The sequence below is a fragment of the Octopus bimaculoides genome, chromosome 6 (assembly GCF_001194135.2).
Source record: "Octopus bimaculoides isolate UCB-OBI-ISO-001 chromosome 6, ASM119413v2, whole genome shotgun sequence".
Classification (NCBI taxonomy): domain Eukaryota; kingdom Metazoa; phylum Mollusca; class Cephalopoda; order Octopoda; family Octopodidae; genus Octopus; species Octopus bimaculoides.
In genome coordinates this window covers 27,343,584-27,351,685 of record NC_068986.1, presented here as the reverse complement: position 1 = coordinate 27,351,685, position 8,102 = coordinate 27,343,584, and positions in this window count along the sequence as shown.

Here is an 8,102-nt window from a genome sequence, read left to right as displayed (position 1 = left end):
AATAAATAAAACCAATTTGCAAACCAAAGATATTTTCCAGCATTGCGTTTTTACCCCCCAATTTTTACCTCAATATAATAGGTCTGTTTCTTAATTTCACTTAACTTAGTTATTCTTTTTTTTTTTTTTTATGTATCTATATTTCATAGAAATTCAGTTTTGGTTCAGATCCATTCCAGAAACCAGCCCTGACCCCTTCCAGATTTCTATACTAAATCAGAGTCCATTAAAGCTTCTCAGAATTCCTAAACGAAAACTGAAAGACAACAAAAAAAGATTTCTTATTTGGTTCCTTCACCTGACGCAATTCCAACCCTACCCATTTCACAGCATTTATAGATAGTTAAATTACCAAGACCTTGTAAATGGGGCTTTGAAAGCAATTTAATCTGAGGTGGAGGTGGAAATTGATAAGAATTTTACAAAATGATTTATTATGCTCGATGATTATCGAAAATTATTCATTTTTATGAAGTGAAAACTTGCAAATTTAAGTGCAACCTTCTAGACATATGGAAATCAAATGAAGGGAACAAGCATTGCCATCTTCATTATGTACCGCAGTGAATAAACCAGCCTAGCAATGAACAGATAAGCAGAAAAAGAGCCTAACAAAAATATTCTTTCATTATCAACATGGACGTTAATGATATTAATAATATTGTAGATAAAATTCTAAAGAGGAAACTTGGAGGCTTCTAAAAATGTTCAATGGTCTACAAAGAACTTGTAAAGTTACTCTAATTTGATTTTTTTTTCTTATTTATTTTTTAATTTTATTTATTTTAATTTTATCTTATTTTTATTTATTTTCTTAGAATTTTCACTTTGAAATGAAAGTGTCTGTGGAATTATAATTGAAAATGTACATTCCCTCGTTGAGCATTTTTACCTTTGAAGATAGACACTAACAACACCTTTCTTTCTCTTTCATCATCAGCAATAAAGTGAAGAAGCAACTGCAACCATTAAATTCAATAATAAAAATAAAAATAAATAACAACAACAACAAGAAGCAACTAAAAGGGAACATATTTGATATTCTTTCAAAGTTTGGAAAAGAAAAAGAAAAAAAAAATAGAAAATAATATTTCAGAAGCTGATCAATTTCAACGCTACGATCAAATTGGAATGACATAGTAGCAACTTTTCAAATAATCATCAGATTTATTTTCAAACTATTCCTGGAAGAACTTGTCGGTGATTGCGATATCAAATAATTCCAATCAGTTTAGATTATGCAGACCAACAGCTCAGGAACACTTGACAGTGATCCACAAAAAATCAACATGGTTGTTAAGAATTTGAACATGGGTCTACAAAGAAGTTGCAAAGTCTTAACAGAACCAATCCCGAGAAGTGAAACTGGTCATCATGCACCATAGAAAAGTCATCAGTGATTCATAAGTGTTCCTGAGCGCATCATGAGAGCCTTGGTTTTTATATCTTATTTCAACCATTTTATTGTATATCAGTGCAGGACACAATGTTTCAATTTCTTACTTTCATAACAAAAGAACTTATTCCAGTCCAACTGGAGTTATGTTACCTGCAACAGACTTGCATCTCAACCATGAGAAAGATGGCCTCTCATATTATGGAAAAGAAGTAGTTGGTGTCAGAAAGGACATCCAGCAATAGAAACTGAACCAAAAAAAAAAAAAAATGAAGCTGAAAAGTGAGGTTCGGTCCTTCAACCCATCAAATAGAGCAGCAATGTCCTGCCTTGAACTATGCCAACATACATAGTGGATGTAAAATTATGACAATGATGATACACATATCATCATCATCATCATCATCACAACTTAAGATATGTTTTCCATGCTGGAAGGGAACAGATGGTTTGAGAGAATCTAGAGAGCTATGTATCTGCACTGGGTACTTTGACATGGATTCTATAGCTGGGTGCCCTTTCTAACACTAGCCACTTTCATATGTACTGGCTGCTCTTTTCATGACACTGGCACTAGTGATGTGGTCAAGTAAATTGCAAGACAGAAGTGGAAGAGGGAAAAGGAAAAAGTCTCCACTACTAAATAATGGTGGGGGGGAGTATTTGAGAGGGAGAGGTGGTTTTATGCCAGGTGCTGAAAGGCATGCTTGATAGACACATACAAACATGTACACATAAACATGTGCTGCACTGTACTACACAATATATCTACAGGTTTCTCGCTAACACTGTGTACAGACAGATGTAAACACTGTCTTTATGTTCAATAACTTTGTTTTGTGTGTTTTTTTTTATTGGCTGATTAGTAAACATCTGCACCTGTGAAAATATGTAAATTTTAGCTGTTAAATGTACATAGGGTAGGATTATATGCAGAATTTCTCAGTTAAACAGAATTGTCATTTCTTTGCTCCTTTTCTGAAGCATGTAAGAGAATCTCTCAGAGAAATGCTATAGTGTCACTACATATCACATACCCAGTCACTTCCTCATGATTTGCATTCTTACACCAACTTCAATTCTCCAAGGGCCGCTTGTACTCAATCAGATATCAGCATGAATCCATAATGAATGAGCTAATTAAAAAGCCCTTACATTCCCCCTCTGTTCTATTGCTACTTATCAATCTATCTGCCAGAAAATGCAGCCAAATCTCAAATTACCCACCGACAATCCTGGGTACAGTATTTCTGGGAAAAAAATTACAGGATAGTCACAGCGTGAATACCTTTGATTGTAGGTCAGTTCAAAACAGACCCAATCTGGCAGGGAGGAAGAGGTTTAAACAACAAACCACAACATAGATTTACTTATTTACCTTCTCTTCTGCCAATACATATCCACATACACTATTAGGGAACACTTCAATGGCATACTCCCAAACAGGCATTTTGAGGACAAAAATCTTAAAATCCCAACTTGCTTTAAGTATATTTAACAACGTCACAGCTAAACAAGCAAGTGACATAGTGCTTCAAACATAAAACTGAATTTAATTCTAATTTATTTGTACTGTATATAGTTGAAAACTGGAATTCAAACACATGCCATAAAACAGGATTTCCAGTACTTCCTTGGAAGGCAAGTAGACAGTACCGAATGAAATTAAAGCCATCTGCACTAGAATTAAATGTTGATGTGTTAGGGATTTATGAGATAAAACAACGGAAATTTTTTGTCAGATTTGTAAATAAAGTAGAAAGGAAACCAAAAGCAAAACCAAATTGGTTTGTGTGTAAGATATATAAGGGATAGAGTGAACTGGAAAGAAAAATACCCGAGAGAAACTAACGTATTAGCAACATTATAACAGTAACTATAGTGCAGTAAATTGTTATAAGATCTAACAACATGTAACTAGTTGCATTAGCCTAAAATCGAAAAACAGAATTTATCTCTGAAAAGATGGAAAAGAGAAGGCAAATGGAAAAGGACAGACACTTCCCACATCATATTTCTCCTTTTCATGTGAAAATAACTTAAGCTAACTTCACTAACAATGTTACTTTATGGAGTAGAACACAGCATATTTTATTGGGTTTTTGGAGAATGACATTTAAATGGATATCACAAATAGTTAATCATTTTAGCTCTGGCTTCAGTGTTCAGTGCTATCTTAAACCAAGCTGGCAGGCAAATATGCACAGTGTCAATTAGTTTTTGTTTGTCCCCCCCCCCCACAACCCCACTACCAACCCCTCTTTTATTAACTGCAACATGTGTTCTCTATTCAATCCTGGATTAATCTTCAACATTTGAATTTCATTGTATTTCCATGATATTTTTCAAAATAATTGTTTTAAAACTGTTCTGCCTTGACACCACAAACTAGAGGATTTTTCAAACTTTAAACTTAGCACAAAATGCTGGCACATATTTATTCCTTTTCTCCCTCTTTCATTCCCCTGTTCATGTCTGCCTTCCATGCTACAGTGTTTCACATCTATACCCTTGCACACACTTCTACCACACACTTCACATACTTCTTGCCTTCTCTTTTACCTCACTCTTGTACCTATTTGTATCTCCTCACTTCCATGCTTTCCTCACACACACACAATACGGTTACACACACAAACCTACACCTCATACCCCTACTAGTCCATGCCATTATAGTATCACACTTGCACACCTTTACATATATACAGATCACCAGAAAAACCAAACACACACACCACTCACCTCACCCTTGCTCATCTCAAAGCACAAATACACTCCTTTACATGCACATGCACACACACACATGCCCCTCCTCCCTTCTTAACTCTCCTCCACTGAACTTCATTCCCATCTGGCCCTTAAAAACCCCCATCCATTTCTTTTTTTTTCTTTTTCTTTCTCACTCCTCTTATGCCTTTTTCTGATGAAGGGCTGATACCTGAAATGTTAAGCATCATTGTTTTCTTTCTTTTACATGTTAAAACTTGCCCCTCAGTGTTGTCTTTTTCTTTTTGTTTATTCCATTTTTTTTTCAAACCTTTAATTTACAACTAAATTCATTTATTTACAGCTAATCATAACAATTTTTTCAGGTATTTAATTGAAAGCATGTAGGATAAAATATGATGGCACTGGTAAAACTTGAACTTTAGGATAACAGTGAAAAAATCTAAACAATATATTTAGATGCATCTTTCCTAAATCAATGCATCTCTGAATTTAGATCAAATAAGACTTTCAGGCAAATTCATAATCAAACTGGAGATTATCAAGTGAATTTATTAATGAGTTTATGAAGAGATGTACACTGGAAGATCTATTAACTTGCATCTGATTGAAATTTAGTATTCAGCATTTATAGATGCAATAGTATGAGTTTATTTTGGTTCTGGTAATGACAAAAGCCAAACTGTTCTATATAGTAGAGATTTATTAATCTCAGATATTCAATATTGCAAATCTGATCATAAATATTCAGCCATATAAGGAGAAATTTTCTGAGATTGGTCAGTTAACAATGGTGACCAGATTTTGAATGAGAGTTCTCCACATAATGAATTAAATGTATATCAACTATGACAGTAGCCTACTTAACAAGTGCTAGAATAATATACAATACTTCAATTACCTTCTCGCTAACAACAACATAAACTGGAATTAAACAGACCAAAACCAAATCTAATGCAATGATTAGGTCAACATTTTCCAAGCAATTAAATGTGCCTCTAAGCTTCCCCTATTGCAATAATTTAATCTTATCGAAGATGCCTTCACTGAATGCCAGCGTATTAAAGTGACACATTTGGATTGCCTTCGACTAGGAAAGTAGAAGTAAGTCATTAAAAGATGACCACTTGATAAAATAAGAAAGGCGATGATACAGTTCAACTTTAAAGTGAACCGCTCGACAAGCAGCGAGTATTATTAACCTTCAGTAGACAAGCAATGATCTCCTCTTAATGATAGACAAAAAGGTGACTAATTAACCATATGACTATTCTCTCAATTACTAATCCATCAATTAGAGTTGTTAATACACAAAAGTAGATCAGTATTTCAGTATTTTAAAGAGGTGTGAAGATTAAAAACAACAACAAAACAAGATACATTTGAAATGGAGACAAAATCAAACAAGAACAAAAAGACTAATGGTGTGTGTGTGAGAGAGCGAGAGAGAGAGAGAGAGAGAGAGAGAGAGAGAGAGAGAGAGAGAGAGAGAGAGAGAGAGAAAGAGAGAGAGAGAGTGATTAAGAGAGAGAGAGTGATTAAGAGAGAGAGAGAGAGGTGAAGAAAAGTAAAAGAATGAGAGGACAAAAGACAAAAAATGTTCCAGTTTTTCATTGCAATCAAATCTTATTTTACCACTTAAATCATTCTAAGAATGACCTGCTGGCTTTATGCAGAGTTTCAGAGAAAATCTCGTACAGCAATTGTTAGTAACAGTGAATTTACTGATAAAAATCTTCTAAGATTTCAGTACTTTATTTGAATGTCAGCAAGTATAATCATTTCAGCTAAATAGAAGCGAATCTCTAAAAGTGATTAAAAAAAACATGTTAGCTATTTGAAGAATCAAATAAATCTTTCCATGTGTTACTTTTCAATGAAATCACTGGCTTCTTCAGATACAAAACATATTTGTTTGCATGGGAAAATAGCTTTCAATGGGAGGGGGGAAAAAAAGAAAAAGTTTCAAAAAATGTATTTAAAAATATTAAAAAAAGGCAAACAAATAAAACTGTAATTTCTCTTTATTTACCTAGGGACTGTTAAACTAATCAATTAAATTTTAATAAATAGAATAGTATTGACACCAATGAAATAAACTTATTGACCTTTCTATAAGAATCAGTAACAGACAAAATAAAAATAAAATAACACAGCAATGAAGTATTTGGAGATTTAAAACTTTAAATCTATTCACACAAGAAATATCATCCACTGGTGACAATAAAATTCCAAATAGAATTATAATTTTAATAAGCATTATGCAACTTAATTTTAATTGAATCTTATAAAAATAAAATCGTATTGTTTAATGCTTATAGTGATAGACTGCCAACATAGAAGTTATGAGTTCTAATTTGGCCATTAATCTTCGTAAGACAATCTCATTTGATTCTCATTCTCGTCGTTATTTTTCCACCTATTTTTCCATGCCACAAAGGACCAGATGGTGCTGTAATATGGTATTTCTCTGCCTGTTGCCAACTCTTGTATTTTTTCTTCAAAGAAAGGGATTGCTTTAATTCCGTAGGTTACTGAAAGTGCAGTAACTTATAATGTCAACAAAGAATGTAAACGTAATGTCACAGGTTTTCTCAGGTTAATACTTGCATACATAAACACCAATATACATATATATATATATATATATATACACACACCTTTTATCCTTTACTTATTTCAATCATCAGACTGCAGTCATGCTAGGGCACTGCCATGGAGAATTTTTTAGTTGAATGAATCAACATCTATACTTATATTTTTTTTAAGCTTGGTACTTATTCTATCAGTCTCTTTGCTGAACCGCTAAGTTACAGGGACATAAACACACCAGCACCAGTTCTCAACTAGTGATAAGGGACAAACACAGGCACAAAGATACACACACACACACAATGAGCGTCTTTCAGTTTTCATCTATGAAATCCACTCACAAAGCTTTGGCCGACCTGAGGCTATAGTAGAAGATAGGTGTCCAAGGTGCCACGTAGCAGGACTGAACCAAGAATCATGTGGGTGGGAAGCAAGCTTTTTACCATATAGCCATACCTGTGCCTATATATATATATATATATATATATATATATATATATATATATGCGCGCGCGCGCACAGACATACACACATATAGACATGCATGAAGAAATACATACATATAGACACACATATACAATGGGCTCTCATGCAGTTGTTTTCCACTCAATGAATTTGGTCAGCATGGAGCTATAGTAGAAGTCACTTGCCTAAGGTGTCACGGAACTATGTTGTTCTGAAGCAATAGTCTTAACCATGCAGATATGTTTGAAGTAATGTATATGCACGCAAAGATATAAAAGTGACAATAGATAAACATATCAATTCATTTTTATTTGAATTTTGAAATATTTTAAACAAGTTTTCATTATAATTCTTTAATTCGAGTGAGAGTGAGAGAGAGAGAGAGAGATGCTATTAATTACCTTAACAAGATAAGCCTAAAGACAGATACGAGATAAAGGAATAAAAAAAAAAACAAATATTTGCCAAATAGATATAGAATCCTAAAAGCACTTTAAATATAAAGAAATCCAATTTTCCAGATTTTTAATTTCACACCGGATTAGACATCAAAGAATAAAGAAACATTATATTGTTTTAAAACCACAGCAATAACAAAATCGTAAAATGTGTATAGTGTCACAATTATTCACTAAACTAGAGTGGGCGTATATGCGCATGTATGTGTGCATATACAAGTATGTGCGTGTGTAAATATGTATGTGTGTGTATATATATATATATATATATATGTGTGTGTGTATATATATAAATACATGTGTATTTATGTATATGTATACATGTGTATATATGTATATATATATATATATCTATATATATATATATATATATAAATACATGTGTATGTATATGTATGCATGCGTAGATATGTATATATATATATATGCATGTATGTGTGTGTATATATATATATATATATATA